The 27,899-nt window shown below is 42.3% G+C and overlaps 1 protein-coding gene and 1 long non-coding RNA gene across 7 annotated transcripts in view; one reads left to right on the top strand and one right to left on the bottom strand.

The window, feature by feature from the left end:
- Positions 1-26,122, bottom strand: part of fam20b (FAM20B glycosaminoglycan xylosylkinase) — a 109,855-nt gene extending 83,733 nt beyond the window's left edge. The window contains exon 1 of one of the 4 annotated variants that reach the window (XM_072274326.1): positions 25,891-26,122. The gene's annotated coding sequence lies outside the window, so the exon portion shown is untranslated. The other 3 variants (XM_072274327.1, XM_072274329.1, XM_072274328.1) reach the window with 3 other exon arrangements.
- Positions 25,611-27,899, top strand: part of LOC140206128 (uncharacterized) — a 63,503-nt gene continuing 61,214 nt past the window's right edge. For all 3 annotated transcript variants that reach the window (XR_011888064.1, XR_011888065.1, XR_011888066.1), the window contains exon 1: positions 25,611-27,745. This is a non-coding gene — a long non-coding RNA (uncharacterized lncRNA). The remainder of the gene's footprint in view (positions 27,746-27,899) is intronic.

The following is a 27,899-nucleotide window of genomic DNA, read 5'->3' as shown; positions in this document are numbered from 1 at the left end:
CAGTACCCCACCATCTCCAAGAGCCTTCTGAGGGCCCTCGTCTGTCGGGGTTGGGAGGTCAGCGATAGCCTGCACTGTAGCTTGCATCGCTGCCAGCTGCCCCTGTGTCACCACAATTCCCAGGTAAGTGACCTTCGCGTGGCCGAACTCATTTTTTCCAAGGTTCACTATCAAGCTAGCTTCAGACAGCCGTATTAAATTGCCAATACACACCTCTGTGTTCATCAGCCCTTTAGTCACTGAATTACTCATTATATATGGATGTTGTTTACTAGGCTGGCCTATTGTAACAGACATCACCCAACGTCCCAGTTCTTTGCATCGCCTCGGGACAATCAAACACACGGGTGCGAGTCGTTTAATTACTTCTCCTAAAGAGTCGCTTTGTTCGGGGATTAAGGGAGAGACCTTATCAGCAGACCTGGCCAAAACAATAGCCTTCTCCCATCTGGTCGATCCCATACTAATCTTTTCAAAATGGTTTTTTTCTCTTATCAGGGGACCCCTAGCTTCATTGATTTCCACGCTAACACCGACTAGGTTTGTTAGCATATCAAAAGCCTGTGACCGTCTCAGTTCACGTCGGTCATGATCAATAACATCCCTCCCCCTGGGCAGCCGGTAAACCTCTTTCATGATTCCACCAATTGTTTCCTCCAGCACCGCAAAATGTCCACCAGGGGGTACCTTGTGGGCCAGGTTAAAAATCTCATCCTCATAACTCTTTTGCACCACCCCCCATTCCTCATCTGCGGGTACTGTACTTGATTTCCCTTCCTTCCTTAGCACTTCCTCCTCCGCACAATAGCCTACTAGTTCCCTTGTTAAGGCGGTGTCAGAGAGAGCTGTCTCTGCCAAAACCATCAGCCCCTCGTCTCGCTCCTGCGTCTGCACAAATTCTTTCCTGGCTACTGCTATGTCTGTCCCAGCTCCCTCACTACCTCTTGTCTCACTACACTCCTTCTTTTCATTTTCTACCCCCATCCCGTACAAGGTTGGCAGAAACGTCTCAGCTAAATTCACCACCGCAGCCCCATGATGAACCTGTGAGTCCATGGGCGGGGCCTCAATGGTGGCAGGCTGACCTGTCAATCTCATGACTGGGAACACGATTCCCCCAGCGACATCATTACCGAGCAAGACTCCCACGCCCTTCATTGGTAATTCGGACCTCACCCCGATCGTGACTAGTCCAGAGACCAGGTTGCTTTGTAAGTGTATCTGGTGCAAAGGGACTGACTCTGTCCCTTCCCCAACACCTTTGACCTCTACCTCCCCAGTCTGGGTCTCTGAGCTAAACTCTAATACACTCTTCAGTATTAGTGACTGACACGCTCCCGTGTCTCTCCAGATCTGCACTGGAACTGGTTTTAACCCCTCCTTCACTGACACCAATCCGGCCGAGATAAACCTCTCGCGCCCTTCCTGAACTTTGGCAGACCTGTCCTTCCCTAGCGGTTCGCTTAACAGCTCGATACAGTCATTCAAAATTGCCGTTTTTCCTTTTCCCGTCTCCTTCTTTGGGGCAAAGCACCTGGACGCAAAGTGTCCGGCTTTCCCACAATTATAACAGACGACCCCAGGGGACTTCCTGCCAGACTGCTCCCGGTCTACCTTATCCTACTCACTAGTCCCCGGCTGACTTTCTGACTTTTCCGGCGGACTCTCCCCGCCGTCCTGACTACCCTTCTGGTAGCCTTTACTTGGGGCAAACTTCATTTTATGCGTCAACGCATACTCATCCGCTAACTTAGCAGTTGTGGCTAACGTGGCTGCCTCTTTCTCATCGAGGTAGGGTCTCATACCCTCAGGGACACAACCTTTAAACTGCTCAATCAGGATCAGCTGTAGCAGTCTGTCAAAATCCCCCTCTAGCCCCTTCGAGGCGCACCAACGCTCACAATACGTCTGCATCTCACGGGCAAACTCCAAATACGTGCGGTCCCACTGCTTCCTCACATTCCGGAACCTCTGCCGGTATGCCTCCGGGACCAACTCATAAATCCTGAGGATGGCCTCTTTCACCACCTCTGGGCATCTTCCGCGGACAAAGCGGAGTAAGCTTCTTGGGCTTTCCCTTTCAGTACACTCTGAAATAAAACAACCCACTTATCCCTCGGCCAGTCCTGACTTATAGCCACTTTTTCGAAGTGGAGAAAGTACCGATCCACGTCGTATCGTCAAATGGGGGAACCAGCCTAACCTCCTGGGTCGCCCGGAACCCTCCACCTTGGTTCGGCACGAGCCCCTGCTCTGCCCTTAACCTTAACTTCTCCAATTCGAGTTTCCTTTCCCTCTGTTTCTCCTCTCTCTCCAACTGTCTGTCCCTCTCTTTCTCTTCTCTCCAACTGTCTCTCTCTCTCTTTCTCTTCTCTCTCCAACTGTCTCTCTCTCTCTTTCTCTTCTCTCTCCAACTGTCTCTCTCTCTCTTTCTCTTCTCTCTCCAACTGTCTCTCTCTCTCTTGCCTTTCTACCTCTCTCTCCTTCTCTTCTCGCTCCAACTGTCGTACCCGGAACTCGTGCTCGAGTCTCAGTTTTTCAAGCTGCACCTGTACCGCGTCTCCGGCAGGTTTTTCAATAGACACCACCCCCAGCTCGCCTTGGGGAAACACACCTTTAGATACATAGTGCTCTACAATAGCTCTGTGTATCTCCTCTCTCCTCATTGTCGACTTCCCCTTAGCAAGATTCAACCGTTTGGCCACAGCTACCAATTCCAATTTCCTGGCATCCTCTAATGCCTCCAAGGTCGTCGCCTTTATAAATTCCTCAGCCTCTATTTCTGCTGTTTGTCTTTTCTTTCTTTCGGGAATTTTAACCCAATCAATTTACTCCATCCCAAATTTAGCGTTCAAAATCGCGGACGAGAACCCCACTTATGTTACGTACCCCATAACTGGGTTGCCAAAGCAGCAGAAATGGATCACTCAGTTGGAGTCTGGATTACTAGAACTAAGAAAGTTTTATTAAAGAAACAAGCAACACAGTAATCGAAAGGATAATAAATGCAACAGTTCAGCAATCATAAACACACATGTGCACAGAATTAAGATAACAGCATCAATCAAGCTCTATCGTTGTCTAGGGGTAAATGACCAATTTCAAAGTGACACAAAGTTCAGTCCAATTTAGTTCAGTTCGCAGTAATCGTTGCCATGGCGATGGACAACGTGGGGGGAGGGAAAGAGAGAACGGGAACGACTGATCATTCAGAACGGCTTTCACTCACAGACCGGCGATATTGCTCACAAGCAGCTTTTGGGCGGGTCCTTTGTGATGTCACCTGAGGTCACCGACTGTGACCCCTCCTCCAGATGCGGTCGATCCTCTGCAGTGAACCTGGCACCCAAGTGAGGGTGGATACACACCGGGTTCCCGCTGATCGTGCCTTTCCACCCAGTGCGTTTGAGGCTGATCCCCCGATCAGCCGTCCAAGAGCTTCCTACCGACTCGTGAGAGGCGCACCGCTTCCAGGGTCTTGTTACCTCGACTGTCGTGTGTGTCCTGCCTTGGCGAACCTGTCCCTTTTTATCCCCGTGCTAGGGTATCGCCTGTCCATCACTTCAAACAGTTCAGGGTTCAAAGGGGGAGCCGCTCCAGACAGCTCTCTCTCCTGTCCCTTCATTACACATCTCCAGATGCTGCTTCATTGTTCCTTATCACTCCTTCCCCTGAGGACAGGTGGCAGACCAACTGCTGATGCCACTGATGCTAGCCCAGGCCAGCAAACATCTTAGTTTATGTGTATTCTCGTCACATAATCAAAGTATTGAGTATAAGAGCTGGAATGTTATGATGAGGTTTTATAAGGCATTGGTGTGGCCGAATCTGGAGTATTGTGTTCAGTTTTGGTCACCAAATTACAGGAAGGATATTAATAAGGTTGAAAGAGCGCAGAGAAGGTTTACAAGGATGTTGCCGGGACTTGAGAAACTCAGTTACAGAGAAAGGTTGAACAGGTTAGGACTTTATTCCCTAGAGCGTAGAAGGATGAGGGGAGATTTGATAGAGGTATATAAAATTATGATGGGTATAGATAGAGTGAATGCAAGCGGGCTTTTTCCACTGAAGCAAGGGGAGAAAAAAACCAAAGGACATGGGTTAAGGGTGAGGGGGGAAAAGTTTAAAGGGAACATTAGGTGGGGGCTTCTTCACACAGAGAGTGGTGGGAGTATGGAATGAGCTGCCCGACGAGGTGGTAAATGCGGGTTCTTTTTTAACATTTAAAAATAAATTGGACAGATACACGGATGGGAGGTGTATGGAGGGATATGGTCCGTGTGCAGGTCAGTGGGACTAGGCAGAAAATGGTTCAGCACAGCCAAGAAGGGCCAAAAGGCCTGTTTCTGTGCTGTAGTTTCTATGGTTTCTATGGTTAATGATACAGTACTCTACAACTAATATAACATATGACAAGAGTGTAAACAAAATATCAGAATTATATTACAAGTTCTACATCTGGACAAACAGTCGGCAATTACATTATCTTTGCCTTTAAGGTGAGTTATTAAGTGATCATACAGGTGTCCCCCGCTTTCCGAATGTTCTCTTTACGACATTTCACTTTTACGAAAGACCTACATTAGTACCTGTTTTCGTTAACCGAAAGAGGATTTTCACTTTTACGAAAAAAGACACTCGCTTTAAACTTATGTTTACCCTGAGAAAGACTACCATGACCATGAAGCCTTGTGCGGGCAGGTGTGTGTGCATGCGTGACGTGCGAATGCCTGTACGTGAGCATGAGTGACATGCATGTATGTGCAATGCATGAGGTGCACATGCGTGTATGTGCTGATTTTTTTTCGACAAATCAATTTTGGCTCAAACTTCCCGATTCTGAGAAGTGAATCTATACTGTACATACATTATTTCTACTTTATATAGGCTATGTATTTATCATATCATTCCTGCTTTTACTATATGTTAGTGTTATTTTAGATTTTATGTGTTATTTTGGTATGATTTGGTAGGTTATTTTTTGGGTCTGGGAACGCTCAAAAAATTTTCCCATTATAAATTAATGATAATTGCTTCTTTGCTTTACGCCATTTCGGCTTACGAATGGTTTCAGAGGAATGCTCTACATTTGGATAGCGGGAGAAACCTGTATTCTTGTAAAATTAAACTCCAATTCAGTAATCTTCTACTTTTATTTTTCAGTTTACTCAAATATACCAATGGATTATGATCGGTGTAAACCACCAGTGGTTTCTGAGTTGTGCCAACATACACATCGAAATTTTGCAGAGCCAAAATTAGAGATAATAATTCCTTTTCTATGGTTGAATAATTTCTTTAATGCTCATCAGATTTCTTGGAAAAATAAGCCACAGGATGTTCATCATCATCATCATCATTATCCCTTTGTAGTAACACTGCTCCTGCAGCCTCATCACTAGCATCTACAGCTAGGGAAAATGCCTTTTCAAAATCAGGTGATTTGAGCACAGGTTGGTGACACAGGATAGCTTTCAATTTACTAAATGCTTCCTGACAAGGCTCTGTCCAAACAAACTTTTCACTTTCTTCAGGAGGTTAGTTAATGAAAGGGCAGTGTCGGCAAAATTCTTACAGAACTTACAGTATTACCCTACCATTCCCAAGAATCTTCTGAGAGTTTTTGTACCAGTTGGAGTGGGAACCTCCAAAATTGCCTGAACTGTTGCCTGAACAGGAGCTAACCTGCCTTGACCCACAACATAACCAAGATAGGTCACAGTGGCATGCCCAAATTCACTTTTAGCTTGAGATGGTAAAGGGCTAATTTGTTCTGCTGTCATGTAAAAATTAGACGTCAAGCTAAGCTCTGTTGGCTTTTGCACCTGCAGAATAGGATGTGGTAATATAATTATATTCTGTCTCAAAAAATGTGGAACTACAGTTGAAAAATGAGGAATTACCTCGTTGTGCACATTGTCTAAGTTTGATGGCCTTTTAAGGTAACCAAGGGGTCTTTGTCTCAAAATACCACTGTTGCTGGGCTGTGACTATGGGGGATAGCTAAAAAATTTTTTCCTGCATACGTGACAAAAAGGGTATAAAAACTCTGTATCTGTGAGCTTGGTGAGAGAGACCTATGGTACGGGCACCCTGTGTGTGCCTAAGAAGTGCTCTCTCTCCAGTAGCGAGCTACTAATAAAAAGCTGTTGCTTTATCCTCCGTAGTACTGTGTGTTCTTGCATCGGGTAACAGGTAATAATTAGAAGTAAGGTTTAACAAGCTAAGTTAATATAGTTAGGTTAGCTTTTGAAAGCCTGTCAAACAGTTTTTCTACTGCAGACATATGTGCCCCCCAAGTGTCATTGCCTGTGACTAAATCATCAATATAGGCATCTGTATGTCTCTGGAAGGTTCCTGGAGCATTCTTCATCCCAAATGGCAGAACATTATACTCATATAACCCAGATGGCATCACAAATGCAGAAATTTCTCTACCTCTGTCAGTTAATGGAACACACCAATACCCTTTCAACAAATCAATCTTTGTAAGAAATTTAGCTTTTCCAACCTTGTCATCTACCCGAGGAACAACAGGAATTCTGCAGATGCTGGAAATTCAAGCAACACACATAAAAGTTGCTGGTGAACGCAGCAGGCCAGGCAGCATCTCTAGGAAGAGGTGCAATCGACGTTTCAGGCTGAGACTCTTCGTCAGGCCTGAAACGTCGACTGCACCTCTTCCTAGAGATGCTGCCTGGCCTGCTGCGTTCACCAGCAACTTTTATGTGTGTTGCATCTACCCGAGGGATTGGATATGCATCAGTTTTTGTTACAGCATTCACCTTCCTATAATCAGTACAAAACCTAATACTATCATCTGTTTTAGGCACCACGACACAAGATGAACTCCAATCCAAAGTAGAAAGTCTAATAATATCACTGTCTTTAACATATACTTAATTTCTTGTTCAGCAAGTTTACATTTTTCCACATTCATTCAATATGGATGTTGCTATATATTTTTGGTGTTTCCAAAATCTACATCATGTGAGGCTACTGTGATTCATAGTCATAGTCATACTTTATTGATCCCGGGGGAAACTGGATTTTCATTACAGTTGCTCCATAAATAATAAATAGTAATAAAACCATAAATAGTTAAATAGTAATATGTAAATTATGCCAGGAAATAAGTCCAGGACCAGCCTATTGGCTCAGGGTGTCTGACCCTCCAAGGGAGTAGTTGTAAAGTTTGATGGCCTCAGGCAGGAATGACTTCCTATGACGCTCTGTCTTGCATCTCAGTGGAATGAGTCTCTGGCTGAATGTACTCCTGTGCCCACTCAGTACATTATGTAGTGGATGGGAGACATTGTCCAAGCTGGCATGCAACTTGGACAGCATCTTCTTTTTAGACACCACCATCAGAGAGTCCAGTTCCATCCCCACAACATCACTGGCCTTACGAATGAGTTTGTTGATTCTGTTGGTGTCTGCTACCCTCAGCCTGCTGCCCCAGCACACAACAGCAAACATGATAGCACTGGCCACCACAGACTCGTAGAACATTCTCAGCGTCGTCCGGCAGATGTTAAAGGACCTTAGTCTCCTCAGGAAATAGAGACAGCTCTGACCCTTCTTGTAGACAGCCTCAGTGTTCTTTGACCAGTCCAGTTTATTGTCAATTCGTATCCCCAGGTATTTGTAATACTCCACCATGTCCACCCTGACCCCCTGGATAGAAACAAGGGTCACCGGTACCTTAGCTCTCCTCAGGTCTACCACCAGCTCCTTAATCTTTTGGGAACGTCTGGAAATAAATTCTCAAATTTCATGATTAACTGTTTCATTTGCTGTCTCTGTTGTGGCTGTAGACGAGCCAATTTCTCAGCAATATTGTCCAAAATTGTCGAATTTGTTAGTCTGGCAGAAATAATGTTTGGTTTAATAAGCCTCAGATGGATCAGCTACCAAGTTCCCAGGGAAGTCAGACTTATTGTCACTGACAACAACAGTCATAGCTGCAGACTGTTTCCCCTAATAAGGCTTTATCATATTTACATGACAAAGTTGCATTGGCCTTCATCGATCTGGTATTTTTACCACATAGTCCACATTATTAACTTCAGATATAACCTCATAAGGACCATGAAATCTAGCTTGTAAAGGGTTCGTTTGCACAGGGAAAAGAACCAACACCATATCTCCCGGCTTAAACACCCTCATTCTAGCATCCTTGTCACACCAAGTTTTCATTCTTTCCTGAGCAGATTTTAAAATTTCCCTTGCAAAGCTGCAAGCTTTATGCAATCTTCCCTTAAATTTTAAGACATAATCCAATAAATTAGTATGTACTTCTTTATTAACCCACTGTTCTTTTAATAATGCCAAAGGTCCTCAGACATTGTGCCCAAACACAAGTTTAAAGGGACTAAAGCCTAGGGACTCCTGCACTAACTTCTGTACTGCAAACAAAAACAAATGAACTCCCTCATCCCAATCTTCCTCATTTTCAACACAAAACATCCTAATCATAATTTTAAGGGTAGAATGGAACCTCCCTAAGGCCCCTTGTGATTCGAGATGATACGCAGACGATATAATCTGTTTTGCTCCCAGTTTATAAACTATCTGCTGGAATAATCCAGACATAAAATTACTCTTTTATCAGGCTGGATTTCTTTAGGTAATCCAAATAAAGTAAAGAACTTTATGAGAGCCTTTGTCACAGTTTTGGCTTTTATATTCCTAAGAGGTATCGCTTCTGGAAACCTAGATGTGGTACACATGAGAATCAGCAAATATTGGTGGCCAATAGTTTTTGGTAATGGACCCACACAATCTATAATAACTTTAGAAAATGGCTCACCAAATGCAGGAATTGGTTGTAATGGGGCCACTGGGGTGACTTGATTAGATTTAACTACAACCTGACAAGTGTGACACATTCGGCAAAATGTCGTCACATCTTTCCTCAACCCAGGCCAATAAAATGTTTAAAAACCTTGTTCACAGTTTTCCTCACACCAAAATGGCCACCCAAGGGTATATTATGAGCCAAAGTCAAAATTTCATTCCAGTGAACTTTAGGAACCAATACCTGGTGAAAAACTGCCCAATCCTTGCTTGTAGGAATCCTAGGTGGTCTCCACTTCCTCATCAATACTCCACTCTTGAAATAATACCCTACTGGCACCTTCACAATCTCATTATCTGGGACAGCTTGTTCTCTTAAGGTGGCAATCTCAGGGTCTTTGCTTTGCTCCACTATAATCTCCTTCCTAGACAAGGACAAGTCTTTAAGTCAGATTTATTACAAGGATCCTGATCAAATAATGAAGGTAGAAAAGTTATTGACAAATCAACAAAATCTGAATCCTTATATGAATTGTCGTGGGTAACAGACCCATGCTGCACAGAACCCTCTGCCTCGGCAGACTTTCTTCCCATAGCTCGGGTTATTGCACAGGAGTTATATATGTTAGAATCCATTTTTGGATCATCAACGATTGGCTTAGCTGTCATCTGTACTGCAGGAACAACTTTTCCTCCTGCTAGGTCATTCCTTAACAATAAGGAAACACCATCCACTGGTAAACTGGGTCGCAGTCCTATTTCAACAGTTCCTGAAACTAACCTCGACCTTAAAACTACTTTGTGCAGAGGTACAGACATAAGGTTGCCCTCAATACCTCGTATAAGATTTACCTCACCAATGTCAGTCTCATCATTAAACTCTAGAACACTGTCTAACATTAGTGACTAAGAAGCACCAGAATCCGGAAGAATTTTTATTGGTAATGGACGGGACCTTGCATTCACCAAAACAAATCCCTCTGACATAAAATGATCGAATCCCTTCTTAACCTGGTCAAACCTTGACAAAGCTTCCTTTGAATGTCCCCAACCCTGTGGGTTTCTGGGCGTTTCAAAGTGCTGCACGACATCATCTGGAACTGCCTCCTTTTCCCTCTTCTTCAGAGGGAAACAGCCATAACATGACTAGGTTTCTTACAATAGTAACAATTAAGACTGAAATGTTTTTCCTTCACTTGCTTCCCTTCATTCTTACCTTTATCACTAGCTTCTGATTTACTTTCTGGTTTACCCTGACTATCCAGGCTACTCTTTTGGAAAGTTTTACTCGGAGTAAATTTACTCTTATGGATTAAAGCATACTCATCTGCTAATTTATTAGACTCCTGCAACGTAGCAGTGTCCCTCTCATTTAAGTATATCTTCATGTCAATAGGGACACACCTTTTAAATTCTTCAATTAAAACCAACTCTTTCAAGTTGTCATACTCCTCATTCACATTTTTAGAGTTGACCCATCGCTCAAAACACATAGATTTATCATAGGCAAATTCCATACAAGTCTGGTTCACAGATTTCTTCAATTTTTTAAATCTTTCTCTATAAGCTTCTGGAACCAGTTCATAAGCTTTAAGTATACACTGCTTCACAGTATCATAATCAAGTGCTTGCTCAGCAGTTAAAGCCATATAAACTTGTTGTGCTTTACCTTTAATTACACTTTGTATAAGCACTGGCCATTTATCTTTCGGCCACTCTGAAATCAGAGTAACTGTCTGAAAATGCTGGAAGTATGTATCAACTTCTGCCTCATTAAATGGAGGAACCAATTTAATTTCCTGATGAACAACAAATGGTTTCCTAGAACCAGAGGACTGATTCTCGGACCTTAACTTCACTATCACTAGCTCAAACTCCGTTCTTTTCTCTGCTTCTTTAGCTTCAAATTCCCTCTGTTTATTTGCAGCTTCTAATTGAGTTCGTTTCAAGTCAGCTTCTAATTGTTTTTGTTTTAACTCAGCTTCTACTCTAAGCTTCTTTAATGCTAACTGTTCCAGGTGTAATTGGATTGCTTCTTTACTTACAGGGAACCTATCTAACTCCGCTTCATCAAAAACTGCCGAATTTGTATAGTGTTCCACGATTTTTCTCTGAATTACTGGCTTAGGTGTAACCATCGATATTCCTTTAAAGTCCAACCTTCTAGTAATCTTTAATACATCACCCTTTTTCGCCTTCACTAATACCGCCAGGGCTGGTGACACCAGAAAGTCATCAATATCTATTGCTGCTGATTACTACACACAAACCAATCAAACGAAAGGAATCAATTATTTCCCCTTTTTCAATTGTTAATTAAATAGCTGATTAAACTAAATTGGTTCAAACCCTGGATGAGCCCCCACATATGTTATGAATTAGCAGCAACAGAAATGAATACGAGTCGAGTTTTTATAAAATAAACGACGACATTTATTAACCTCTACTCAAATAAACATGAAACAGTAAATGAACGATTAACTTAAACAGATGTTAACAGTGTTATGCTTCTATAGTTATCAAACGATCAAACTTAAAGAAAATTCTCAACAGATCTCATATAAGCACAGTCTTAAGGTGGTAGTTTAATAAGTCCATATGATTTATGAAATAACTGAGAGGAGAGACTTCCCGAACCTTGCGATGAAGAAAAGTCGAAACTGCTGACGCCGGTTCCAGCTGAGAAATACCTTTTCCGAAGTTATGACGCAGAATACGAGTTCTCAAAGTAACTGACCTTTCTGCCAGAAGTGGTTATCACACAATATCCAAACCATGTAAGGGTTAACAAAACGTGCATGCCACGTACAGACGGTTCCAAATGTCAGTCACACCCGTAATGCGCTGAATGCCGCTGGTTAACTCCAATTCCTCTGGGGTTCGTTCGGATTCTTCACTCTCACTCTTTCTTCTTCTCTGATAGCGTAACTACCAATGGTGAGTTCCCACCAAAACAAACTACGCAACAACTGCGGTCTCCCTTTATATACCAGTTAGAACAAGCTATCACGTGACATCACATCACCCCATTATCACAAGACAATTACATCACTCCAATGGCACGAGACCATTATATCATTCCAATAGCATAAGACAATTACATCATTTTCACAGGATACTCACGGGACAGGTAACAAGTGTTATACATTACAACATAAAGTGTTATGAATGACAGGCTAATGAATAGAATTAAGACCGCAACAGAATAGTAATAATCCATACAAAATTTTAACATATTGAACTGAAAGGTTACTGCTGCTGTAAAATCTAAATAAATTTGAGCTCAGAAAAACATTATGCTATGTCAGTGCTGAGTGGTAGACCTGTATGTGCTCTAAGCAGCTGCAGCTCAGCAAAATCTTTTACATTTTAGCATACATTACCCTTGACTGCAAACCTTTGTGGGGTAATAGACATTGTGTTTGAGGAAAGGAATGCTGAACTCAATGTGCAACTGATTATACGTAGAAAAAAAATTCTGGATTCCTATAATGTTCTAGAAGTTATTTCTCAATTGCTAGCATAAATTGTAAAGAACAAAGTGTGTGTTGCTCTGGTTAATTAATAATCTTTGAGGAACGAAATTTGGCATCCTTGCTTTGATTGACCTATATGCTGTTCCAGAACCACAACAACAGAATTGGCTGATAACTGCCTTTGAACTCTACCAAACTATTAAAAGAGATTTTGAAAGAGTAAACGACATGCTAACTTTGACTCCAGTTTTTTTTAAATCACAAGATAACCACTCATTGTTAAGATTGCCTGACTTCGATGCCTTCCCGTAGCAGGCAGTAACATGGTCCACATCAAGTCCAGCTTCTCCACCAATGAAGAGCTCAGAAACAACGACTGACAACCAATGTGCAAAAGAAGACAAACTGTGCAAAAATAAACAGAGACCTTGAAAGTAAGTTTGTTGGTTGTTCATCAGTTCAGAGTTGTGGTGAGTGAAGTTATCCACACAGGTTCAGAAGCCTGATGTTTGTAGGGTAATAACTATCCCTGAACCTAGTGATAAAGGATGCAAGGCTCCTGTACCTTCTGACTGATGGTAGCAGCAAGAAGAGAGAATGGCCTAGATGGTGGGGTCCTTGATGATTGATGCTGCTTTCTTGCAGCAGCAGTCCATCTGAATCTGCTCAATGTTGAGAGGAGTTACCCTTTGATTTCCCAGGATGTATACACCATTATAGATTATAGATAGTAGCCACAGGGAGGTAGTTACACCAAAGGAGCAGAAGTCAGGAAATTGGGTCACTGTCAGGCGAGGGAAGAGGAAAGGGCAGGCAGAGCAGGGTTCCCCTGTGGCCATTCCCCTCAACAACAAATATACCGCATTGGATACTGTTGGGGGGGATGACCTACCTGGGACAAGCTGCAGTAGCCGGATCTCTGGCACTGAGTCTGGCTCTGCAGTGCAGAAGGGAGGGGGGAAAAGAGGAGAGCGGTAGTGATAGGGGACTCGATAGTTAGAGGGGCAGACAGGAGGTTCTGTGGTTGTGACAGAGAATCCAGGATGGTTTGTTGCCTCTCGGGTGCCAGGGTCAAGGATGTCTCTGATCAATTGCATGACATTCTGAAGTGGGAGGGTGATCAGCCAGATATCATGGTGCACATCGGTACCAATGACATAGCAAGGAAGAGTGAGGAGGTCCTGGAGAGTGAGTATAGAGAGCTTGGTAGGAAGTTGAAAAGCAGGACCTCGAGGGTGGTAATCTCAGAATTGCTACCTGTGCTACATGCCAGTGAAGTTAGGAATAGGATGCTCTGGAGGATGAACAAGTGGCTGAGGAACTGGTGTAGGGAGCAGGGTTTCAGATTTCAGGATAATTGGGACCTCTTCTGGGGCAGGTGGGACCTGTACAAGAGAGACGGGTTACACTTGAACTACAGGGGAACCAATATCCTTTCAGGGAGGTTTGTTAATGCTGCTGGGGAGGCTTTAAACTAGATTTGCAGGGGGATGGGAACCAGAGTGCCAAAGCTGACAGTGTGGCTGTGGTGAAAATAAATGATGTTAAAAGTTCAAGCAAATCTGCTAATAGAAAGGTTGTGAGTGGTGGTAAAAATCTTCTGAGGTGTATATATTTCAACGCTAGGAGTATTGCGGGGAAGGCAGATGAGTTGAGGGCGTGGATTGACACGTGGAATTATGACGTTATAGCAATTAGTGAAACTTGGCTACAGGAGGGGCAGGACTGGAAGCTTAATATTCCAGGGTTCCGATGTTTCAGATGTGGTCGAGGCAGAGGAATGAAAGGTGGGGGAGTAGCATTGCTTGTTAGGGAAAATATTACAGCAGTGCTCAGGCAGGACAGATTAGAGGGCTTGTCTACTGAGTCCTTATGGGTGGAGCTGAGAAACAGGAAAGGTATGGCCACATTAGTGGGATTGTATTATAGACCACCCAATAGTCAACGAGAATTGGAAGAGCAAATCTGCAGAGAGATAGCAGGCAAATGCAGGAAACATAAAGTTGTGGCGGTAGGAAATTTCAGTTTTCCATATATTGATTGGATCTCCCATACTGTTAGGGGTCTAGATGGTTTAGAGTTTGTAAAATGCGTTCAGGAATGTTTTCTAAATCAATATATAGAGGGACCAACTAGAGGGATGCAATATTGGATCTCCTGTTAGGAAACAAGTTAGGACAAGTGACAGAAGTCTGTGTAGGGGAGCACTTTGGTTCCAGTGATCATAACACCATTAGTTTCAACTTGATCATGGACAAGGATAGATCTGGTCCCAGGGTTGAGGTTCTTAACTGGAAGAAGGCCAAATTTGAAGAAATGAGAAAGGATCTAAAAAGAGTGGATTGGGGCAGGTTGTTCTCTGGCAAGGATGTGATCGGTAGGTGGGAAGCCTTCAAAGGAGAAAGTTTGAGAGTGCAGAATTTGTATGTTCCTGTCAGGATTAAAGGCAAAGTGAATAGGAATAAGGAACCTTGGTTCTCAAGGGATATTGCAACTCTGATAAAGAAGAAGAGGGAGTTGTATGACATGTATAAGAAGCAGGGAGTAAATAAGGTGCTTGAGGAGTATAAGCAGCGTAAGAAAATACTTAAGAAAGAAATCAGGAGGGCTAAAAGAAGACATGAGGTTGCCTTGGCAGTCAAAGTGAAGGATAATCCAAAGAGCTCTTACAGGTATATTAAGAGTAAAAGGATTGTAAGGGATAAAATTGGTCCTCTTGAAGATCAGAGTGGTGGGCTATGTGCGGAACCAAAGGAAATGGGGAAAGATCTCAAATAGGTTTTTTGCGTCTGTATTTACTAAGGAAACTGGCATGAAGTCTATGGAATTAAGGGAAACAAGTAATGAGATCATGGAAACTGCACAGATCAAAAAGGAGGAGGTACTTGCTGTCTTGAGGAAAATTAAAGTGGATAAATCCCCGGGACCTGACAGGGTGTTCCCTCGGACCTTGAAGGAGACTAGTGTTGAAATTGCAGGGGCCCTGGCAGAAATATTTAAAATGTCGCTGTCTACAGGTGAGTTGCTGGAGGATTGGAGAGTGGCTCATGTTGTTCCGTTGTTTAAAAAAGGATCAAAAAGTAATCCAGGAAATTATAGGCCAGTAAGTTAAACGTCTGTAGTAGGTAAGTTATTGGAGGGAGTACTAAGAGACAGAATCTACAAGCATTTGGATAGACAGGGACTTATTAGGGAGAGTCAACATGGCTTTGTGCGTGGTAGGTCATGTTTGACCAATCTATTGGAGTTCTTCGAGGAGGTTACCAAGAAAGTGGATGAAGGGAAGGCAGTGGATATTGTCTACATGGACTTCAGTAAGGCCTTTGACAAGGTCCCGCATGGGAGATTAGTTAAGAAAATTCAGTCGCTAGGTATACATGGAGAGGTGATAAATTGGATTAGACATTAGCTCAATGAAAGAAGCCAAAGAGTGGTAGTAGAGAATTGCTTCTCTGAGTGGAGGCCTGTGACTAGTGGTGTGCCACAGGGATCAGTGCTGGGTCCATTGTTATTTGTCATCTATATCAATGATCTGGATGATAATGTGGTAAATTGGATCAGCAAATTTGCTGATGATACAAAGATTGGAGGTGTAGTAGACAGTGAGGAAGGTTTTCAGAGCCTGCAGAGGGACTTGGACCAGCTGGAAAAATGGGCTGAAAAATGGCAGATGGAGTTTAATACAGACAAGTGTGAGGTATTGCATGTTGGAAGGACAAACCAAGGTAGAACATACAGGGTTAATGGTAAGGCACTGAGGAGCGCGGTGGAACAGAGGGATCTGGGAATACAGATACAAAATTCCCTAAAAGTGGCGTCACAGGTAGATAGGGTCGAAAAGAGAGCTTTTGGTACATTGGCCTTTATTAATCAAAGTATTGAGTATAAGAGCTGGAATGTTATGATGAGGTTGTATAAGGCATTGGTGAGGCCGAATCTGGAGTATCGTGTTCAGTTTTAGTCACCAAATTACAGGAAGGATATAAATAAGGTTGAAAGAGTGCAGAGAAGGTTTACAAGGATGTTGCCGGGACTTGAGAAACTCAGTTACAGAGAAAGGTTGAATGGGTTAGGACTTTATTTCCTGGAGCATAGAAGAATGAGGGGAGATTTGATACAAGGTATATAAAATTATGATGGGTATTGATAGAGTGAATGCAAGCAGGCTTTTTCCACTGAGGCAAGGGGAGAAAAAAACCAGAGGACATGGGTTAAGGGTGAGGGGGGAAAAGTTTAAAGGGAATATTAGGGGGGGCTTCTTCACGCAGAGAGTGATGGGAGTATGGAATGAGCTGCCAGACGAGGTGGTAAATGCGGGTTCTTTTTTAACATTTAAGAACAAATTGGACAGATACATGGATGGGAGTCGTATGAGGGAAGTGTCGCCTCACCTGGAAGGACTGTTCGGGGCCCTGAATGGTGGTAAGGGAGGAAGTGTAAGGGCATGTGTAGCACTTGTTCCGCTTACATGGATAAGTGCCAGGAGGGAGATCAGTTGTTAACTAATCAATTATGTGTTATGCTGTAAACCTAGCACACAAAAGGACTAAGTACTACGTGTGGATAGTCAGAGGCTTTTTCCCAGGGCTGAAATGACTAACACAAGAGGGCACAGTTTCAAGGTGCTTGGAAGTAGGTACAGAGGGGATGTCAGGTGTAGGGTTTTTTTTACGCAGAGAGTGGTGAGTGCATGGAATGGGCTGCCGGCAACTGTGGTGGAGGCGGATACAATAAGGACTTTTAAGAGGCTCCTGGATAGGTACATGGACCTTAGAAAAATAGAGGGCGATGGGTAACCCTAGGTAATTTCTAAAGTAAGTACATGTTCGGCAGAGTATTGTGGGGCAAAGGGCCTGTATTGTAATATAGGCTTATGTTCTACTACAAGAGGACAGACAATTTATTACAATGATTTAGGCTAAAATTAAGCCAGACTGTTTCTGTTTTTTGGTTGCACTGACAGACAAGAAGTTAATTCAGACAGTCTTAATTCATTAATGTGTATGAACGCTCAGCGTAAAATTTCATCTAAAATGGCCACTGAGAGAATGAAATACATAGCAAGTGGACCAGATACAGACCATGAAGAAACTTACTGCATATTAGTGAGGAACTTAATCAAGCATCACTGAAGTTGGACATTGACTATTTGTCAGGCTACAAACAATTAAGTCTCTGCATTACTGAGAAAACACACACATTCACCAGCATGGTGAACATGAACAGAGAGGATGATGACTATGACCTAAACAGGGCTTTAGTCAAATTCTTCTTCTGTTCCAATAACATTAATTATGGCCCAGGATTGTGAGAAAACCAAACAGCTGATCTGCTGTCTTTGATATTCGGAGCATGAAAGGCAGAAAGACACAAATAAACAATCTACGGCAGTGATTTTCAAAGTGGGGTCATGACCTTCATGAAATATGTTTTTTAAATTCACCAAAACAGGTTTTATACACCCCACACATCAGAGACAGAGAGAACATGAGCAAGCTGAAAAGCAAACTAACCCCAAACACTATCATTTACTAGGAGTAAAATATCATTTTCTGATGGCTTTTAGGGCTTTACAGAAGTGGTGTGATTGCAGCTAAATTTACACTTACAGTTAGCTAGTTATTATTACTTGTGAGCAAGGTGGACAACCTGAAATTAATTTGCCAACTGCTCTATAGCATGCAAAATGGCAGGAATCTAGCATTGTTAAACAGCAGCAAATTCAAGCAACAACCACTAGGTGAGAACAGAATTTTTTTGGCAGGAAAACCTAATCAAAAGATTGACAATTGATGACAAATGCCTTCAGGAGAAGCTTGAATCTATCAGAGAAGAAGAATTATTTCAATGAAAGAAATTAACATCTTTCCTAGCCAGTAATATTATGGATGTAGCAAAGGCCACGGGTCCCAAGATTCCAGTTGCAGCACACAATGCTTGGTCTTTTTAACAAGTCTGCTTCCAGTCAAACTATTTCAGTACATCTACCCAACAGAGATTACAATTGCTCTGTAAACCTTACAAAATAAAAGGCACATCCAATCTAGCCAAATACTACCCCATCAGCCAAATCACAATTAAACAGAAAATATACACAGCAGTGTAGCTGTTAGCTTAATGCTATTACAGCACCAGTTCAATTCCGCAGTTTGTAAGGGGTTTTACATTCTCCCTGTGACCACGTGGGTTTCATCCAGGTGCCCTGGTTTCCAACCACATTCCAAGGATGTACAGACTAGAAGGATAATTGATCACGAGTGTAATTGATAGCACGGTCATGTTGGGCCAGGAGAACCTAATACTGTGCTGCATCTCTAAATAAATAAGAAATATACTGGTACCTCACTTAATGTAAAGCAAGTGTTCCAGTAAAGAGTGAGCTAATGGAACTGGCGCCAAATAGGATCAGAGGTACATAATGATATTGCTGCTGTACAAGCTTGTGTAAATGTGTTCTCACTGTCGCCATACACAGCTGCATCAAAACTTGGCATGAATTCACCCAATACGATGTGAGGAGGTCAGCTGCAAGGGCTGGATGAACCAGGGTGAGTGGTGTGGCTACTCAGCCATGACATGTGGGGATCAGGGATGTACAATGGTCAGCAGAGTGCATCCACTGGTGGGAGCCAGCAGAAACAGCTCTATGAGCTAACAGGCCACCTTGCTTACGTGTGTGATGGAAACTGCTCCTTTGCACAGTTCACCCCAGCCCTAAGATGGTGCTCAGTGCTAAGTGTCGGAGGCTCGAAGTTTTCGGACAGACTCAAGAGTCGGCTATGGTCGGGTGCTTCCAGGGTGCTGCATCGGCAAGTTTGCGGCGCTGGAAGTTCATGGCAGGGAGAATTTTTCTTCCTTCTACCGTCTACCTGAGATGATGGGACTTTTGAGAGACTTTGAGACTTCTTTTTACCGTGCCCATGGTCTGTTCTTTATCAAATTACAGTATTGCTTTGCACTGTTGTAACTATATGTTATAATTATGTGGTTTTTGTCAGTTTTTCAGTCTTGGTTTGTCTTGTGTTTCTGTGATATCATTCTGGAGGAACATTGTATCATTTCTTAATGCATGCATTACTAAATGACAATAAAAGAGGACTGCGTGTCCTCATAATCTAATCTAAATTCTTCTTCATATGCATAATTGTAACTAAGCTATTTGATAATGACTATAAAGTACTTTTAATGGTGGGGTGAAGAAAAGCAGAATGTAAAAATGCCTGAATTTGAGGTACACAGAAATCTGAAGGCTGAAAGCTGTTAGAAAAAATCCATAGAAGAATTCAAAGAAAGGTAAATTTAGAAGGATGAAAGGCAAAGTATTTTACATTGGTCTATTCAAAACTACTGGCTTAACTGTTTGTAGTAACACACACAAAATACTGGAGGAACTCAGTAGGTCAGGCAAATAAATGGAAATAAACAGGGCTGAGACCCTTCCTCAGGACTGGAAAGGAAGGAGGAAAAGTCAGAGGAAGAAGGTGGGGAATGAGAAGGAGTACAACTTAGATGATAGATGACGCAAGACAGGTGGGCGAGGGAGGGAGGATGAAGAAAGAAGCTGGGAGGTGACAGGTGGAAAAGATAAAAGGGCTGGAGAAGGAAGAATCTGATATGAGAGGAGAGTGGACCATGGGAGAAAGGGAAGAAGGAGGGAAGCTAGAGCGAAGAATGGAAGAAGAGGGAAGGGGGAGGGGGAAAATTACCAGAAGTTAGAGAAATCAATTTTTATGTCATCAGATTGGAGGCTACCCAGATGAAATATGAGGTGTTTTCCTCCAACCTGACATGGCCTCATCATGGCAATAGAGGAAGCTATGGACCGAAACTTCAGAAACGACATACCTATTGAAATGTTCTCTTTCCGCTAACATGCAATTTGACTTCTTTCAGGTGCACATCTTTGCTAATAAACTTTTTGCTCCAAAACAAGCAATCCCTAGTGCTAGAGGGAAAGATAATAAAGCTGGTAGCTACAACAGGAAACATTAACAGTAGTAACAAACAAGTAGCGGCATTCAACCTATTTCAATTATATACGACTACCTTGACTCTGTCTCTCACATACTACCCTTCCTGATGTAATAAGTAATGCAGAAAATCACAGGTGCAGTGCTATCCATTAGACTGCCAACATGTTGTGTTGACACAAAACCCCTGAAATCACAGACTGCAGCCACTTAACATAATAGGTTCTTGAAACTAACTCCAGCTTTTTCTAAGACTGTATTTGAAACAGACCACAACAATGGAAACACATTTCTCTAGGATATCATAAAAATCTGTTGAGTATCCTATTAGAAAAAGACTTTAGAATTTTTACCATGGAAGTACATCATTTTCAAATATTCAGGATAGTTTAATGTCATTTCCAGTACATGAATGTAAAGGAGAACTCCAGATTTGATGCAGCACAGAAAAAACACAATATGATAAAGAACACAATAACAAACACACAATACAAATACATAAAATAGTATATATATATATAGATTGTATGTCCATAAAGTGATGCTAGGTACAGCACTGTCTGTATATTAGGTGGCTGACAAGAAATTATGAAGTAGTGATGGTGGGGGTATGGTCAGATGGAGGTGTTGATCAGCCTTACTGCTGGGGGGAAAGTAAATGTTTTTGAGTCTGGTGGTCTTAGAAGAGATGTAAGAAGAGATCTGCATAATAGTTGGAGAAACAGAGCGTCCTCCAAGAAAACCACAACCTTGACATGGTTTGGAGGCTTGCATGGCTCAATGTCTCAGAGAGCTAAGTCGGCTGGAGTCAGAGCCTTGTGCTTTGACTCTTGGTAGGATCACCCATGCCAAAGGGTAGAGGCCAGACTAAGAGTACTCCACTGGTCCTACAGATTGTCGCGGTGGGGGGGGAGGGGGGGCGGCTGTTCAGCTTAGGACTAACAATCCTAACTGGTAAAACGAAATTGTTAAGGAATCCTTCTGTATCTATGTGTGATGGTATTCCTCAGTCTCCGCCTGGGACTTGCATGACTGACAGAAGTTCAAACTGAGGAAGCTACTGGCATGATGGAGGAAGCCCTGAACATCACCAAGACCAAAATTGGCTTTGATGGCCATAGATAGAGAACCTTCAATGCCGCCCTAAATGCGTAACGGGCACTAAATATAGTGTTCAGATAATATAGTGGCAGAATTTTCTTCCACCCCCACAGGACTGAAACAAATCGCTGAGAAAATGTTTTACTTGAACGAGACAGGGATGCCTTTATGCACATTCATCTCAAGCAATGTGATTCATGTTTTATGGCAACCAAAAATCATTTAGTCCTCTCCGTAGAGGCGATGCAGACGCTAAATGCAAGTTTAAACCTCTCAATCTATCACTCACAAGGACTAAGGCTCTAAAAGGGACAATCAAACCAAATCTTCCAGTGGTATAATGATTTAACAAAAAATTGTAGGTGATGGCATAGTTCCAAGATCATATCATGCCCTTTCTCTCTTCATTCATCAAACAATATTGTGTCTGAAGAATAGATCCTTGCTTACTATTAGCAATGTCTCTGTACATAAAGAAATGGCTGACAACATCCAGGCAGTGCTTTTACCAACAATGGGCCAAGGCATTATTACTGCAGTTAAGATGTAATAATACCTGCTGTGCAAAATGAGGGAGTTCATTATGAAATGACTTTCAGTGGCATTCTGCTACATCAAAAGAATGATGACCATCTTCAATGAAGACAATTCCAATATGGACACGGCAATAAATACGGCTACATGATGGAAGATGCATGTTACCAAGAGCTATCCAGATGTCCGTCAACACTTTTTAAGTCTCATTCCTCAGCTAGCTAGCCAAGTACAATCACAGGAAGAATGTTTACCATTAATGATGTCACAAACTCAAAGTTCAGAGTCACCAGCACCCACATCACTGTCACACGTTACAGCTCTGCCTCTTATCTCTCCCACACCAGCTCAACACGCAAAGCCACTAACTACATGTATATCTGGCAACTCTCCTCTGCAATAGCATTGTGGAAGTGCCTTCAACAAAAGGACAGCAGTGGTTCAAGATGGCTCACTGTCATTTACTCAAGGATGGTTAGGGAACGACAATAAATGCTGACTGACCATGCCAGCAGTTTTCCCTCAAAGTTGTGTGATACATCTTTTGCTACTAATGCACAAAGAAATTTAAACTGTGCATAAAAGGTTGTCATCCTCTACCTCATTGGCATGTTAACTATATTTCACGATCATACACAATTACGACTCTTTTTCCGGTTTCTAATGCAGACAGTATTGACAACATAAAGTTTGCAATGATTTGTCTGCAGATTTTAGAACTGGCTTAATTATACTGTTTTTATTGATTCACTTTGTCAAATTCCAAAGAAGCAAAGGACATGAAGCGCAAAACAACTGCTAGTTCATATAAAGTAGAGTGATTTAATGATACAGTAGAAACTGCTACACTGAAAGCTCATGAGGTCGGGAACATGCAGCTATGAGAAATATTTATGTACAATACAGAAACTGGTGTTATCTACGTTATTGTCACGATTCAAAAGTTGCTGGAGAAGAAGTGGGTAGAAATGGCTTAATATTTAGAAACTCGACTTTTTAAAGTGTCATTTAATAAGCAAGTCATAAATGAATGGTGTGCAAAAGTTCTGGCAAGAAAATCCTTTATTACCCACTACAGGCCTGCTACATATGGTTCGTGAGAGTGCAGATGAACGAGATCAAAAATGATCAAACCCACAAGAGATCAAAGTTCTTATTGGCAGTGTTTTGCTAGCTGTTAAAATGAATACCTCTATATATAAAATTCATTGTGCATTACAAACTAGAGGGAACAGTGCAACCCAGTAGAGTCTAAAACCCAAAAGATACAAAAAGAACAAACCTAACTTCAATGCTAAAAAGGTTGAAGTAACTGCCATTTTTTGCTTTGATTTTGGGAAAAATGTGTATGTCATGAAGGGCACAATGACATCAGAAATGAGGCACTACGAAAACTATTTTGGTTACGGAAGTATCAAGAAATAAAAGGTAATTGGTAACACACTGATCAGTTAGAAACTCACTGTAAAGCATAAATTTGTAAGTAACTATAGAGACCCAAATTTTTTAATGTAGATGTAAATCCTACTTACCAACAGAGGAAACAAAAACATTTTTGAAAGCCGAAATTTTCAAAAATTTTATATAAAGAACAGTTCTTCTTTGAAAGTAAAGTCACTACAGCTACAAAGGACTAAATGGTTCCTTTCTGTGTTGGAGAACACTCTGCTTTCTGTAACAGCTTTTCTCTCAAATCGTTTATAAAGCCTGTATTTTTAAAAATGTGTAAATTTGACTTTCACAATAACTTTTCCAAAATACTATTGAGTTGCATTTCAAACCACTGTTGTTTAAAAATGCACAATAGCCATACAGATAAGGATCAGTACTAGAAAATATACAGAATAATATCCTCAACAATGTATGTAGAGGGCAACCAAACTTCAGTCGGCAAAGGATAGACTCATAGGCATGTATCAAATAGAAAAGTAACCCAATGAGCTATGTAACTAAATTTAATGATTGTCATACTTAACTGGATGGAAGAAAAGAAAGAAATTCCAAAATCAATAGTTGCTAGCATGAAATGGATTGTGTCAACATTTAAAACCTATCTGGTGAATAAAGTTGTAAACATTGATTCTTTTGAGTCCTAAACTCCAAAAATGGTGACGAAACAGCACTGAAAATAAATGCAACAATTGCAAATTGCCTCAAGCAAAATTACTCATTGTTTTCCATGTGGATGTAAACTGGTGCCACTGTGTACACTCAGCTATATTAGTCAGCTTGACTACAAAGACCTGCAACACACATCTAGCATTCCTGGTATGTATAGATCTTCTTCTCAACATTGTGAAAAGATGTGCATCTAAATGAAAACAAAACCTGAAATGCGATGGTTTTGATACAATTACAATTAATCTATTCCAACCATCTTAAAGTCCTTTTTGTAAACTCTGGACTTTATTCATGTACATTTGGCATATCAAATCTATTGATTAAGCAGCTTCAGAAACAAATTGACCACAAATGCAAATAAGTTATAATAGAAAGTTACACAATGGATCAAACGTGGTAACTTCAAGAAGAATTAGGGGCAAATTTTGATTAGAATAAGAGAGAGCAAGGACAGCATCTTTAGCATGTCTTAATGATATTTAAAAACAAAACGGGTTTAAGTACACAACCCATGAAATCTAAATAAAAATTAAAATCTGATATTTACAGATGGAAATGAGTAGAGCAAAAATCTAATGTTGTTATAAAGTGAATATCACTAGCAAATGTAGATACAAAACACTGTAGTGAATTTTTAAAAAGCCAAGGGGGATAAAGCTAAACTAGGGAATTCAGTAGGACCAGGGATCCAGACCAAAAAACATACTTTTGAATAACTCCTTTCACAATCTCAGCACCCAAAGTGTTTTGCAGCAATGAACGACTTTAGATGAGATGTAATTAGAATTGATGTAACACACAGATCACAGCAGCCTATTTGGCCACAGCAGACCCACAATCATCAATTTGATCACCTTAAGCCTGATTATAAAGGAAATGAGAGATAAAATTTCGTCAGAACACTGTAACAATGACAAAATAATAATGTCGCTGTTCTCCAGAATAACACCACTGGCACTTTTTCCAAGAAACGCTACAAACCAAGAAGACAACTGTTCAATCCATTAATTCCACTCCCTTACTGCCCCTCCCCACCTTTCCCCCAATTATTCCAACACACTGCCTGCTGGAAGGACTCATTATATCTCCTTAGTTTTGCAAAATATTTACACTTAACGTCCAATCAGTGCCCCTTTTGAATACCCCGATTATGTCTTTATCACACATGCAAACAGCAAGTTCTAATCATAACACACAGCATTAGGAAGTTTTTCCCCGTGACCTCATCTGTGTCTTTTATCGTCGTATCGGAATCCTCGAGACATCCACTGATGGCAGTTTCTCTCTATTCATTCTATGCAAACTCGTCATAATCTTGTACTGCACACCTCTGCCAAATCTCTTCACAACCTCTTGTTTTCTAGCATCTCCAGTCCATCCTGGAACTGATTCGGGACACACATACGGCTATCCTTTATCTCCACGCACTCGAGTGACATCCTAGCGAGATTTTCTTTGAGACTCAAAGGCAGGAGGAGGTCTTGAACTCATAAACCTTACCCAGGAGCAAGAATGGCATCAACAGAAATCAAGTAGATCGAGGGGAGTATCACCAAACCGGAAAGGGCGTGTGAAAGGTATTGGGAGGGGTGGGGGAGACTGATTGGAGGGATAGAGGCGACTCAGGGTGGGGAGATTGGGAGGAGGTGAGAGCTGAAGGGGCCAGATAGTCCAAAGAAACATAAAATACGCAGACACCACCACCACCTGACATCCCCACAGTGCCGGGGCCCTGCAGCCACCCCATCTCCAAACGCGAGCATGAGGTCATCACCTCGGTTTTCCAGCGGGGCCGGGGCCTGGTCCTGGTCCTGTCCTCCCCGGCTTCCACTCGTTCACTCGCGGCTCACGCTCGCGGTTCCCCCGCCACGCGCCCTCTGTTTGCCTACCTCGGGCTCGAGCTCCGGACCGGTAGCAACGTTCGGCTCTGCCTTGGGATCGGCGGACAACAAAAATGCGACACTTCCGCCTTGCCAGCTCCGCCAGCCGGCCGGGACGCCTTCAATGGTCGCCGCCTACTTACCCCAGCGGCCTCGCTTCACTGACAGGCGGACGGGGACAAGGCTACTTCAACCGTTAATGTCCCCTGGGGTCCAGCCGGAACAAGAGCCGCGTTGAAATTACATAACTCCCGTAGTGCGGGTGCAGTTCCCAAAGCACTTCCCGGAGTGTGTGGTGGAGCCAGGCAAAGAAATCAGCCTAGTGCGGAGGGAATTGTTAACGGAGGGTGTTACCAGATAGGGTTACCTCCATCAATACTCTAGTCTATCCCGGGGGATCACAGGATTTGTAAAGAGGGACAAATATACGATGAAATATCATGGAATTAAGGACTAAGGGGAATTGGTACAGAAGAAGTGATGAGACGGAGGCAAATCAGGTATGAATATTTTGAAGAAAGTTAGAATTGAAGGGCCGAAGGGTCTACTTCTGCTCCTAGTACTTCCTAATTTTATCAAGGAGGCTAATGAAGAAGTTTCCTTGGAGTGATTGTTTTGGCAGCTGGCGGAGTTTCACTGACTGACCCTCGCAACCTTCCAAGATGGGAAACTAAAGATCCGCCACCTTCAGGGTGAATAAGTTTCTCCTCATTTCAATCCTAAACATCCTATCTCTTATTCTATGCTATGCCTCTGATCCAAGACTTCTTATTTATGGGGAACATTCTCATGTAAAGTGTTTTAAAAGGTGAATACTTCAATGATACTGTATATGAATTCTGAAGAACAGGACCCCAGTTTACTGAGCAACACACAAAATGCTGGAGGAACTCAGCAGGCCAGGCAGTATCTAGAGAAAAGAGTACAGTCAATATTGCAGGCTGAGACCCTTCAGCAGGACTACAGAAAAATCTCTCTCCCAGTGCCAAGTGCCCTCCTGCTTCAAAACATCCACCGTTGTTCCTGTACCTAAAAAGACAAGGGTAACATGTCTGAATGACCTGTGTCCTGTTGCACTCTCCTCAATAATAAGCAAATGCTTTGAGAGGCTGGTCAAGGACCACACTGCAGCCTGCTACCATCCACACTGGACCCCCTACAATTCGCATACTGACATAACCAATCGACATATGATGCAATAGCCACAGCTCTACACACCGTCCTTACGTACCTGGAGAAGAAGGATGCTTATGTGAGAATGCTGTTCTTGGACTACAGTTCAGCATTCAACACAGTGGTGTCAAGAAAACAACCTCTCCCTCAGTGTTGCAAAAACAAAGAAGCTGGTTGTGGACTACAGGAGGAATGGATACAGGCTGATCCCTATTGACATCAATGATCTGGGGTTGAGAAAGTGAACAGCTTTAAGTTCCTCAGCATCCACATCACCAAGGACCTCACATGGTATGTACATACCAGCTGTTTGGTGAAAATGGTGCAACAGTGCGTCTTTCACCTCAGACGGTTGAGGAGGTTTGGTATGGGCCTCCAAATACTAAGAACTTTCTACAGGGGCACAATTGAGAGCATCCTGACTGACTGCATCACTGTGTGGTATGGGAACTGTACTTCCCTCAATAGCAGGACTCTGCAGAGAGTGAGGTGGACAGCCCTGCGCATCTGTAGATGTGAACTTCCCACTATCCAGGATATCTACAAAAACAGGTGTGTAAAAAGGGCCTGAAAGATCATTGGGGTCCTAAGTCACCCCAACCACAAACTGTTCCAGCTGCTACCATCCGGGAAGCGGTACCGCAGCCTAAAAGCCAGGACCAACAAGCTCCAGGACAGCGTCTTCCATAAGGTCATCAGACTGCTTAATTCATGTTGATACAATTGTATTTCTATGTTATATTGATTGTCCTGTTGTACATACAATTAATTATAAATTACTATAAATTGCACATTTAGGTGGAGACGTAACGTAGAGATTTTTACTCTTCATGTATGTGAAGGAT

This window comes from Mobula birostris, chromosome 12 (assembly GCF_030028105.1).
Source record: "Mobula birostris isolate sMobBir1 chromosome 12, sMobBir1.hap1, whole genome shotgun sequence".
Lineage (NCBI taxonomy): Eukaryota > Metazoa > Chordata > Chondrichthyes > Myliobatiformes > Myliobatidae > Mobula > Mobula birostris.
This window is presented reverse-complemented; position numbering and strand designations above follow the sequence as displayed.